This window comes from Gobius niger (assembly GCF_951799975.1).
Source record: "Gobius niger genome assembly, chromosome: 10".
Classification (NCBI taxonomy): Eukaryota; Metazoa; Chordata; class Actinopteri; order Gobiiformes; family Gobiidae; genus Gobius; species Gobius niger.
The window spans coordinates 34420137-34433100 of record NC_136861.1 but is presented as its reverse complement, the minus strand read 5'-3'; the positions used below and the strand labels follow the sequence as shown (position 1 = coordinate 34433100).

Here is a 12964-nt window from a genome sequence, read left to right as displayed (position 1 = left end):
GGAGAGTCGTTGTAGCGGCAAATACGGCTTTTGTTTACAAAAACGACCTTTTAAGCTATATCCACACGAAGACCAAACGCTTTTGTTTTCAGAAGCTTTCTTTGTAAGCACGAAGCAGCTCAGTAAATGTGTGCGTCCGCATGGGTCGACTCAGGTCTGTGAAAACGGCGCAATTGATCTTCCAGGCCTGTGTGAGGCGCTGTTACGCTAACATAGATGATAGAACAAGATGTAGAGGGAGCATGTGCAGTAAACCTTTGTGGAATGTAAACGGTGAAAATTAAACTGATTCAAGGATTTACGATCTACAGAAGAGAGACGGGACTAAAGCAGAAAACCCTGTCATAGACCGGACGTTTACTGTCAGTCAAAAACACAGACTGACTCGTGTTTTTCTACTTGTCACCTGTGGCTTGTGGACGGCAGTGGAGCAAAGAGGGGCGGAGTCAAATCATCATAGATCCATGAGCAAAACTCATTCTAAGGTCAGTAGATTATGGATCACAGACTCCACTCTGGAGCTGTCATGTCATCGTTGTAGTAAAAGTTGCGGAGACGTCGTAACAACGGAGCCACGTAAACGGCGTATTCAGATCTTTCCACTCTGGGACCTAGTTTGGAAAATGTTGGTTTACAGACCCCCCAAACGCCGGGCTTGTATGGACGATACACTGGATTGATAAAATATCTTTGCGTTTGGTCCTCAGCTTGACTTCGTGTGGACAGGGCCTCATACCACACCAAGAGCGTGAATCCCGTGCACTTCTGTTCTGGCGAGTGCCGTTTCTGTGCCTGGTGCAGCGTCTGCCACCGGAGCCGGCGGAGCCACAGTTATGGCTTTTCCACCAAGGGGCTGGTTCCGGGCCGGTTCGGAGCCGGTTCAGAGCCGGTGCTGGTGCCGGTTCGGTGCTGCGTTAACTTGGTTTTCCACCAGTGTAGAGCCAGCGTGGTGCTGCGTAGTGACGCTTACGCGCAAACCCCCATTGCCATAGCAACGCACCCGGAAGCCAGTAGTCACATCAAACATGGATAACAACAACAACTTACTTCTGCCGCTTCTGGCTGCGCAAATACACAAAAACATCCAGAGAAGTGCATTTGCTGCGCTTCGTGACGGCAGAAGGAGGTTTGCGATCAAGAAGAGCGGTAAATGGCTTCGCTTTCACTTTCATTTCTTGCCAAATGGACAAGGTACAACGTTACATTTACAGTTGCGTGCGCGACTTTACCTTACAGATTGTATTGTGGCTGAGGGCTAGAGGACGAAGGACGCATGCTGTTTGGACGTATCCCCGCTCCTGCTATTGGTGGGATACCATCGTGCCAAACTTTACGCCAACGCAGTTCGTCCAAAACTTCAGAGTGAGCCGCGAGTCACTTGCGTTTATCACGGAGCAGGTTGGTCAACGCATGGCCAAGATTAACACAAACTACCGCCTGGCTCTACCCGTGAAGAAACGTGTGGCAATCGCGCTGTGGAAGCTGGCAACTGGAGGGGAATACAGAACAATCAGACTACTTTTTGGGGTGGGCCTGAGTACTGTATTCAACTGTGTACAGGACTTTTGCAACGCAGCAATTCAAGATCTGTCACCCCAACACATCTCCACACCTGATGCTGCCAAATTGGTCGAGCTCGCCACATTCTTTAAGAGCCGCTGGAGAGTGCCACAATGTGTTGGTGCCATAGATGGAAGCCACATCCCCATCATGGCACCTGTGGAGTACCCCCGTGACTATTTTAACAGGAAAGGTTGGCACTCCATTGTTCTACAGGCTGTTGTAGATGGGAAAGGGTTGTTTTGGGATGTGTGAGTGGGATTCCCTGGCAGTGTTCATGACGCACGAGTTCTCCGCCAGTCAGACCTGTGGGAACGTTTGGCTGATGGTGCTCTGTTGGGTCAAAACAAAATGAACATTTCCGGAGTCAGTGTTGGTCACTACCTCATAGGTGACCCAGCCTATCCCATGCTGACCTGGCTTATGAAGCCCTTTTCTGACACAGGACGCCTGACCCCTGAGCAACAGAACTACAACTACAGGCTGAGTGCTGCCCGCTCTGTGGTGGAGATGGCCTTTGGCAGGCTGAAGGGGCGATGGAGATGTCTCCTCAAAAGAAATGACTGCAAGCTGGAACTCTGCAAGAAGATGACACTGACTTGTTGCATACTTCACAACATCTGTGAAGAGCATGGGGACAATTTCATGGAGGAGCATCCTGACAGGCAGCAGAACCATCAGCCCCCTATCCAGGCATTGCCAGATCACGGAGAGCCAGAGGGGGCAGACATAAGGGCTGCTTTAGTTACATACTTCAGCCGAAGAGAGGAGTAATGCGTGTCACTGATCAGTTTTTTTTTTACTTTTAAAAATGTATTTCTAAATAGTTTGGTAAAATGACATTTCTATTATGATTTCTTTATACTTGGCTTGTTCTAATATTAACTTTATTTGTATCATGAGTGTGAGCGTGAGTATGTGTGTGTGAGTATTGAGAAGCAAATAGTTTGCAATTTAAATGATTGATGAGAATGTGTTAATACTGAGAATATTTTATGTACTAAAATGTGTTCATTTATTGCTATTGGTGATGTCCCTGCCACATTAAAGGCTTTTTTATTTCAGTCAGAGTGCCTCGGATCACCTCATTTTTAACACTGACATTTTATTGGCAAATAGATTTGTGAAGATGAAATATATACAATAAATATTGATTTGAAGAAAAATGTTGAGCCTAATATATACAGATTGTCATTAGCTTTTTGGTGATACGATAAACAATACATAAGATTAGAAATGATTTTGTAGAAAAAAATAAATGTACATATTAAAACAAAATATCAACAATAAACAAACTATCTAATTATTTGTCAAAAAACAAAAAAGGCTTGCATATATACAGATTGTTATCTATTTAGATTGTGACTCCATAACTGCCACAATCCTTCCCATGAATCCAAGCAGAGCCGCTCAATCTGCCTCCATCCGTTGCATGCTCTGCCTGCTCATCTCGAAAAACTTCTCGTCTGATTTCTCCATGAATTCAAGAAGGTCATCTTGATCCCGCTTTCTCTTTCCTGTTCACAAACAAACAAAAAATATGCATAATAATTAATTAGGTTGTTTTATGTAATTGAACTATGATATGAAGCTGAAATATTCTCACATCAAAATATACATAAACATTGTTTGTAAGAAAGACAGAATTGTGACTAGTCTGTCTCCAGAGTGGACAATTAAGGGAAGCATTTAAAATGTACAAAATGTAACCAGAGGTGTGGCAATGTCAAAAGAAGACTGAACATCCTACATCTCAGTTAGAGGCCTTTTGTCTTTTGTTTATCATTGTTTTTCAAAAGTGTCAAACTACGTCGTTGTTCCAAACTGTGGTACATACCATAGGTGGTCCTCAGGCTCATCTGTCATTTTATTAATTGTAATTTGCATAAATATATTACCAAAGGACATATATTTATCATTTGGGAATGCACAAGTTGTTTGTTTTCTGGTTTAGACATGGATTTAAATCCAGTACAGTGAATAAAGAAAAAGCCTGCACAATTTCTCCAAAAGGACTGCATTTATTAAGACGTTTCGATCCAAGTCCTTTAAATCCAGTGCAGAAATAAACAGAGTTGGTTGTAGAAGCCAAAATATTGGCTCAATCAAGTAAGACGAAGAGTAACGTCACTTTAAAATTATTTTTCAATAGAAGTCAAAAGTACTGTGACAGAATACTCCTTACTTCAGAAAAGAATTCAGTGCATATACTTGAGTAAAAGCAATTAATAATACCATCGTGAGTCCAATTTAGGCTTTTTTAAAAACATTTTAAACCTATTTTACTGCTTTAGTCTTGATTTTATCTTGATCCAGGCCTAGTGAGACGACAGTCAAACTTTTTATGAAGTGGTATTTGGTGTGAAAAGTTTTGAGAACTAGAATGGGTGAACAAAGAATGATTTGCAGTTGTGTAAAAAGACAAATAGAACATCTCACCTCGTTTGTCCAGTGGTTCAGATGGTTGCCGTCTTCCGGGGACTTGTGAACAGCTTTGCTGAGGAGTTGGTGTCACTGCTGCCTCCTCATCTTCGACTTCATCAGGGAGTTCTGTACATAAATGCATTTTAATTATATTATGTGAGTTAGTCACGGTATGTGCATGTAGTTATTGATTGCTCCACTAGAGGGGCGCACGACTACTAGAGTGCGGATCGGGCCGTTTTTTTCTGTCCGAGCCCGGCCCTCGTCCGACAGAGCAGTGATCAAATCCGAACCGAGCCCGACAAGCATTAAGATATTTGTGTCCGAGTCAGACCGAGCCCGACACATTTAAAATCACAATATTTCCACAAGCCTAATGACACAGTAGGATACGATACTGTTTGTGTGAAAAAAGTCAGATTTTATCCATCAAAAGGCATTCGGAACGTCAACACAGATGAGCGGAGCACGCACGGCAGCACGCACGCACGCACATAGGCTACGCGGAGCAAGAGTTTTACCTGTGCGGTCACTACACGTGTTTCGTTGTCACAGCAGTTCACAACTTCTTAAAAGCATTACTGCGTGCGCACTGCGCAGTGCATAAGCGGGTTTAAATGCCGCATCTTCTATTTATTTAGTTTTTTGACAAATGATCGCTTACAATGCATGAAATGAAACAGACCCATTTTATTTTAATTTTTTATTATCGTGCTGATGTGTCCGAGTCCGACCCGAGCCCGAAAATAAGTTCTAAATATTTGTCCGAGTCCGACCGAGCCCGTCGGGTTCCGACGGGTCCCGTCGGACGTCGGACGGGTTGCAGCACTCTAACGACTACATATAAACTCGACACACCAGTTTTGACGGGAGTTTTTAGGTCTGAATAACTTTTTTTTTTTTTTTTATTGACCTGATATAACAAGGTGAGGCCAATTGAAAACCAATCCTCATTTACAAGGGCGACTTGGCCTTTGATAACCCCACATCTGAGCATAATGTTGGCCTGTTGCTGTCCTGGCAACTCGTTTTAAAATACTGTAGCCTAACACAAATACTAATACATAAATGCTTACTATAGTTTAGGAGAATAACAGTGTCTTTGGCTAAAATAAACGTGCTAATCGTCCCTGCTAGCTGACGCTGGTGCTGACCAAAACAAATTTGAAAGCGTAGCGACATTGTAGCATGATGCAGTGACAGTAAAGGCAACTGTAGCATGTAAGAACAGCTGAGACATGACTTACCCAATTCAGCAGGACCCTGAGCGCTGTCATCGACCTTAGCTTCCAGTACTGCTCCAGTCGCGTTACACGCAGGTCGATCCCCAAGTATTGCGTCCAGGACATCATAATGTGGGCTTTTTCTTGGCCGGTGATTCCCACTCTTCCCAAATTCCCTCTTCATGTCCCGGTAGTGTTTTTTAAGCTTTTTCAGCTTGTTGACGAGCTGGTCAACGCTCCGCTCGTACCCAGCCGTTATCATTTGCCGTTGAATCTCCTCAAAGACCGGTTTGGTCCTAACAGCCCCCTCAAGTTTCCGCTGAATTTCAGCGGAGGACCACAAACCAAGGAGACAGTTGGTTTCCTCCACTGTCCACTGCTTTGGCTTCTCCATTTGTAGTAAAAAATAGTCCGGAGACTTTAAAAATGCCGGTGCCTGTTGTTTTCCTGGAAGAAAGCCACGCCCCCGGCACCTGATGTCACTAGTGCTCGTTTCTCAGTCCAGCTCTTAACTGGTGCTCACTCGGCACCAGTTTCTGGAACCGAGAGCCAGCATTTTTTGAGTGGAAAACGAAAGAACCGGTTCTGAAGCTGGAACCGGCCCGGAACCAGCACCAGCACCAGCTTGGTGGAAAAGCCCTAAGTGTCAGCCGGACCCTCTGTGAGTGGTAGTTTGGGGCAAACCCAGACTGGATCAGGACCAAACCTGGACTGGATTTAATGTAAACTGGGGGTTACACAGCACTTTGTTACATTTTTTGTTAATGCACTTTTCAATCTGAAAATGTCAAATGGCATCTGGTTTGTAAGCTTTGGACACATGCCTGTTTTCTTTTTACACATTGTTAGGTAAACATGGTACATAATTGCTCATGGTATCGCAATAAGAGGCCTGTTTTTAAGTTCTTTTTTTATTGTATTTTATTATGCATGTTTTTAAATGCTCAAGCTCGTTGCGGTCCCCCAGTTTGACACACCTGCACCTTGATAGTACAGGGGGGCAGAGAAGACGGAATTTGACTGGCACAGGAGGCAGACGGGAGAGAGGACGACATGAGTGCCCAGAGCTGGGAGGCACGGGTCAGAGGAGAGGCCCAACGTGAGGAGCCAGGGACGAAGGGCTGGCTGGCGTCTGCGGGAGGAGGGCGCATGAGGGGCCGATGCAAGTGTGACACTTTTGATAGATGGGCCAACTCCTTCTTGGTGCAACATATTTATTTCCGGTGACACAAGCTGCAAAACATGTACAACAGTAATTACTACGGAGCTTGCTGCCTCTGTCTCTCTCATATCACGTACTGGCAGGACTTCTTACAAAACAATACTTAAAGTCTGGAGTTGAACAATTTTACAATATTCTTAATGACTGAGCAAAAACCTTTTTTAACTGTTTTTAACTACCTTTCAATCATGCATGAATTACCTTTTAATCATGTCTTTAGTCACTTATTTATTCATGTATGTATCTTTTGTCATTACCTTTCTACTGTACCATATTATTACTTGAAACTTGACCTACTGTACTGTGTGACTCCATTTTCCTGCCTTAGCACATGTACACTAGTAGCTTAGCCGTACACATAACTGATGTGCTTATTGTAGCAACAAAACACAAAAAATGTAAACCTGGCAATCCCTACCGCACAAATTGCCCCTAGCACAGTACTAGTACGCTAACCTTGCGCTGCAAGCTGGATTGTCGCGAGATCTGAATTTTCAGTCTCACAACAAATCCATCTTGAAAGACTCCCGCTAATACGTCCGTCTCGTAACAACCAGCGAGTCGGACCAATGACATGGCAGCAGTGTGGTTTGGGGCGGGACATGTAGGAATGACGACAGTCAGAAGCGCCTAGCCGCGGCATAACAAACATGGCTACGCTGGAGGACTCACCTGTTGATTCCGCAATTGACTTGGTTTTAGCTAAAATAGCGAGAATTTCTCTTTTAAAAAAGGAGCAAAGAGAAGCACTTAGTGCATTTGTGAGTGGGAAAGATGTTTGTGCTTTTCTTCCGACTGGATTTGGCAAAAGTTTGATTTATCAGCTTACTCCGCTCGTTGTGAAACAACTGAAGAAGCTACAGACGACTCCTATTGTTATCATTGTTTCTCCGTTGGTGGCTCTCATGGACGACCAAGTTGCCGAAGCTGTTAAGCTGGGGATTTCTGCTGTGAAGCTAGGTGACAATGACGGTGAAGTCCTGAATGGCAATTACCAGCTGGTGTTCGGTAGCCCAGAATCATGGTTGCTAAACTCAAAGTGGAGGAGCATGCTTTCATCGAAGGTCTATCAAGATAACTTGGTTGGAGTTGTCGTGGATGAAGTGCACGCCACATACAAATGGTACGTATTGCAAATGTTACAATGTTACTGCAATGGATTGTTTTGCTCATAAGCTTTATTGTGAGGTTTTAATTATGTTATGCCAATCTATACGAGCATGTAGTCACATTATTACACAAGAAGCATACAGTAAACATTGTACATTGTACTGTCTTAACCTCCCGTGCGTTTATTTTTCAGGGGAGAAGGTGCTAAAGGGAAGCCAGCCTTTAGAGAGTCATTTGCCAAGATTGCAGAACTGCGATCAATTGTCCCTGAAGGTGCGTTAGCATTTATAATAAACATGATCTATATACATATTTATAGACCTTTAGTATTGCTTTTGTTTGTACTCTGTAATTTATAATAAATCTAATGGTAGGTCAAACAATACAGTCTACATTTACATATTATCAAAAAAATAATAAATCATTGTTTATATCAGTCATTCATTAGTAAATTTGTTGCTGAGATGTTTTTATTTTTTGTAATTACAGGAACCCCTGTGTTAGCACTGACTGCTTCTGCAGAGACCAAGCAGAGAGACCACGTTACCAAGCTTTTACACATGGATGCTGCAATACAAGTGACAGTCAGCCCCAACAGGACAAACATCAGACTTGGACTGTGCACTGTTCCAGTTAGCAACCTTAGTTGTTTGGACTGGATTGTGAAAATGATTAAAGAAAAAGGACTGACAATGGCTCCCATTATCATCTACTGCCGATCACTAAAAGTAGTTGGTTGAGTTTTCTGCTATCTTAAAGCAGAACTTGGTGAAGAAGCATGGGTGGACAGAGACAAAACCCAAAGGTCTGAAAACCTCCTCCTCGGAATATTCCACAGTAACACTTTGCAACGGCACAAAGAGAGGGTGTTAAAATCTCTTCAAGGGGAGGGGCAATGTAGGATTGTAGTTGCAACCACAGCTTTGGGGATGGGATTAAATTTACCCAACATTTCCCATGTTGTCATGTATGGGTCACCAGAAGATGTGGAGGCCATTGTTCAACAGGTTGGCAGAGCTGGTAGAGATGGGGAGCAGTCACATGCCATATTGTATGTCATTAAACAGTCTAAGCATGATGTTACAGTTAAAGAGTTGATTGCCAAGGCCAACAAAAGCTGCTTTCGACAAGCGCTTTATACTCATTTTGAAGACGATACAACTAGTGTCAACCCAGGTCATTTATGTTGTACATTTTGTCACTCACAATGTACATGTGAGAATGATGGCTGCCCGGAGCACTCTCCTACCTATGAGTCATTGCCTGATCATTCTTCCGTACCACTGAAATGCAGAAATGTTACACCTGCTGATAAAGAGTTGGTCCAAGATTTACTAGAGGAGTATATGGGCTCTTTAGGTGCTAAAGTTGAACATACCTTTACAAGCAAGGCATTTTGTACTGGTTTCAGCACAGAGCTTGTTGTTGCAGTATTGGAGCACTGTGCATATATTTTTGACATTGATTACATTGTCAATAATCTGCCGGTCTTTAAATTGGAGCATGCCAGAGAGATTTTACTCATAATCAGTGAAGTATTTGGAGATTTTGAATACGCACATACAACTCCACCTGAGGAGCCGTCGTCCGATCTAGATCTGTACTTTCGAGGTTACTATGATGAAGAGGATGATGACTTTGACATGGAAACACAACACAGCAGCAGAGATTCAGATGTGTGGTATCATTAGTTATTTAAATTGTTAACATTATGTAAACACAACTTAAATGTATGTAAATTAAAAAGCAAGTTTTCAATAAATACATTTTCATTTATTGCAAGTGTTTCTTTTATAAACCAAAAATTATAATATAAACCAAACAAATTATGATAAATTACTTTTGCTAGCACACACACAGAGTTAAAAATAAAGGATTTGAACATACAAAAAAGATAATATATAAAATCAGGAGTCGTCCTCAGTGTCCTTAGTTTTACTATACACATACTAAATGGGAACACTCCTCCACTCATGTAGTTTTGACCTCATCCATCCGCACAGCTCGGTGTGTTTTAACTTTGAAAAAAGATCCCTGCTGAATGTTGGGAATGCGGTGAACTGTCTGCCTGTGATATCTTGAAAAACCCTTGCCTCTTTGAAAATGTCCACTAGACATGCAATGTCTTCTGTTAGATTTGCAGTGTGATGGACACCGCTACTCTTGGACACTTCCAGTTCACTATCTGTTGTGTCCATCATTTCTTTAAGGACACCAAGTGACTTGCTGACGCGATCTGCAGCCTGTTCGGTCAAGTTTGGACCACTACGCTTTAAAAAGGACTTGAGAAAGTTGTTGAGATGCTCGAGATGTAGGTCCAGGGGAATATTTTTGCCCTTACCACCCTTCCCATTCCAGAACCTGTTCCATTTAAGGCTATGTGCTAGAGATGGCGAAAGTGTGGCATTAACCTGTACAGTTAATAAAAAGGTACTATAAGCATACTGGTGATGTCCATAAGCTTTATAGAATAAGAGGGCTACAGTGTACAATCGGAGCAGCCTCTCTCCATCTCCCTCCTTCACTGCATCCTGCATGTCTAATAGGAACAACCCAAAACTGAGCCTGGCTTCTGTGTGGTGTTTAATGTGGTCTATCAAATGGGTTCTTGGTCTAGCAGGTGTAGTCAGTGATGTTGAAGGAAGGCCATGCACAACGCGCTCATGGGTATTTCTGGCCTTTCCGTATTTGTAGATGATAGGACATCCTGGCTGGCGGCACGGGAACTCCTTCACCTGTGTGGACGGTTGTATCCAAGCATCTTTGACACCAGATGCTATGTCCGCAATGTCATCAAATGTGACAAATCTGTCCACAACTCCAGCCACTGCATCATGTAGCCAGGTTCGCTTCATATCTGTAGACCCATTTTGGATATGATCAGGAATGAATCCCTCTGGAGCATCTTTAAAAAAAATAAAGAAAATATCATTATTTTACAGCATGCAGCATATCTAAATAGTATATATATACACGGTACAAACTTCAGGTGAATGTGCAGATGTGCCATAAAAAGCCAACAGTGACTGCAGCAACAAATACTTTAAAGATAAAATGTAAACTTTAGCATGTTGACAATAATTTAAACACAATGAACATTCACCTGTAGTGTGTTGTAGTATGGGTGAAGGGGCACACAAATGATCACTGCTCTCATTTTGGACCATACTACACTAATTTGATTACCTTCAAGATTTGTCAGCTGAAAATGTTCCAGCGCTGCAGCAATGAAGAGTGCAGTGGTGTCTTTCTTTACAAAGTCTTTATAGGCATTGAATGCCGCATGTGGACCCTGTTTAGCGTTGCTGCATCTGCATATAGTATAAGGTAATATGAGTCTTTGATAACAGATATACCATATACCCAGGAACTGGGCATATCCATTTCACAGTTTTAATCGTGCAGATTATATTAACTTAACACTTAACACCATTAAGCATGCAGTGATGCTGAAGTACCAAGTCAGAATTCATTGTGCTTGGACTTCTTTTTTTTTTTGCCTTCTGTAAAAACAGTAATGAAAGTTAACAATGCAATCAAATCATTATACAGCAAACAAATATTCACTTAAAATATTTCCCATTTTTTATAATTCGATATTGTACCTCAACTTATTCATATTGGATACCAGTGTTCCGTGATCTTTGGCAGCCTCCGTTTTGAAAAAAATCCGATGATAGATCTAATTAAAAATAAAGTATATTAATGTTTGTGAAATATCATATGATGGTGGTTTGTTATAGCTCAAATATTACTAACTTCATAGAGGTTTCTTATGGCATGCCAATCCTCAAACTTAAAAACAAGTCCTTCTAGTCTCTCCTGAGAGTCTTCTCCTTCAGCAAAGGACCATTGTATGTTTCGGCTGTTACCTTCAGTCAATCTATCTCCACCAACCAAAATGCTGGACTGTCCCTGGGTGCATTGTGGAACATATCTAGAAAAATTAAACACCACAATAAAATAATTTAGTTGACCACATTAAGCAAATTCAATGAGAAGTGTGAAGTCACAACTTACTCTTTCTGCAAGTGAAGCAAAACTTGTGTCAAGTCACTTGACAGATTTTCATTTTTGAACAGAAGTCCAAGGGGATACTAAAGAAAAATAAACACATTAAAGTTTGATGTATTTGCAGTGTGTAGCACTTGGATACATTATAGAGGTATATTTCAGTTTCCACATACATGAACAGAGGCAGCAGACATTTCCACAGAATACTGGTGAGGAATGTGATTGACTCCAACATTTGATAATGGCTGAAATGCATGGAGATATTGGGTGAGAATCCGGCTGCCAAGTACAATGTATTCAAGGCGCATGTGGTTTTGTGTGTCAGGACCAGGTAGAGATTTTCCAATGTCATAATCTATGACTGGCTGGACTGGCTTGTCTCTGGAGAGTTGGTATATTGGGACTCTGTCCTCAACAGCCATGTGGTGTATCCAATGGAGGGACTTGTTTCCCTGGGCAAGAGACTGGTGATGTGTATGTATGAAAAAGTCCAGATTGTCAAATATTAAGGAAAATGAAGGTGGGGGAGATGACTGTGAGTTTGTAGCTGTAGGCAAAGATGAGACACCTAGATCCAACATGTCTTCCTCAGTTATGGAGAAGGAGGTTAAATCAAAACTCTCATCCTGCTGCTGTATAGAAGGTTCATGTGTCGCTGCGATGCCATCCAATGGAATTTGGCTGTCTGTTAAAATAAATAAAGAATAAAAATAAATGACTGCACTACAACAATGACAATAGCAAAACATATTTTCTATATTTCTTACCTGAAAGATTGAGAAACTGCACACTTTCCCTGGCACCCTCAAGGTTTGGGTCAGATGATGCATCAACAGACAACACACCTTCAGTAGTGCAAGTGTTGTCATTTGGAGTGTTCAAATACATTTCATTTTCAACTTTTAGCAGATGGAGGTCTGCACCGCAACTTCTGGCTAACTCTTTCTGTTTGCCAATGGCACAAGAATGTGAAGTTGAGATTCCCAGCTTAGAGAGTCTTTTAAAGGCTGCTTTTTTGGCTCCTCCATAGAGTAAAACATTGTCAATATAATAAGCAAAAGCCGAGAGACGCGCTTCTCTTCCTCTCAAAGCAATAGCTGCAGCTGCACAAGTCGAATGTTGGGTCTGGTTTGTGATGGTAGAAAAAAAAGAAAACAGAAGTGGTGACAGCTTCTGTAGGTCAGAAGAAAGATTTTCAAATGAAAATGTTTTCAAATCATCAGCTGAGGTCCTCCACAACATGAAACCCTTATTCGGGTTACACAGCAGTTTGGACTCATCCTCTATAACATGCAGAACCAGGCGCTTCATCTCTGAAAACAACTCCTGGTGCCTCACAATGAGGTTGGCAGCTGTTGTCCATCTTCCTCTGGCGATGTTCTCAATAATGCCTGCCGTGTCTGTGGGGCAT

At 42.1% G+C, this 12964-nt stretch overlaps 3 long non-coding RNA genes across 3 annotated transcripts; 1 reads left to right on the top strand and 2 right to left on the bottom strand.

Moving 5' to 3' along the window:
• Positions 1-6887: 6887 nt before the first annotated feature.
• LOC306969265 lies at positions 6888-9225 on the top strand. Its single transcript, XR_013793307.1, has 3 exons — positions 6888-7552; positions 7733-7812; positions 8029-9225. It is a non-coding gene; the product is annotated as an uncharacterized lncRNA (long non-coding RNA).
• A 256-nt stretch (positions 9226-9481) lies between these two features.
• On the bottom strand, positions 9482-11036 carry LOC306968775. Its single transcript, XR_013793280.1, has 3 exons — positions 10998-11036; positions 10726-10850; positions 9482-10444 (listed from the first exon to the last, which is right to left on the bottom strand). It is a non-coding gene; the product is annotated as an uncharacterized lncRNA (long non-coding RNA).
• An 81-nt stretch (positions 11037-11117) lies between these two features.
• Positions 11118-11641, bottom strand: LOC306968776. Its single transcript, XR_013793281.1, has 3 exons — positions 11560-11641; positions 11299-11476; positions 11118-11221 (listed from the first exon to the last, which is right to left on the bottom strand). It is a non-coding gene; the product is annotated as an uncharacterized lncRNA (long non-coding RNA).
• Positions 11642-12964: the final 1323 nt, after the last annotated feature.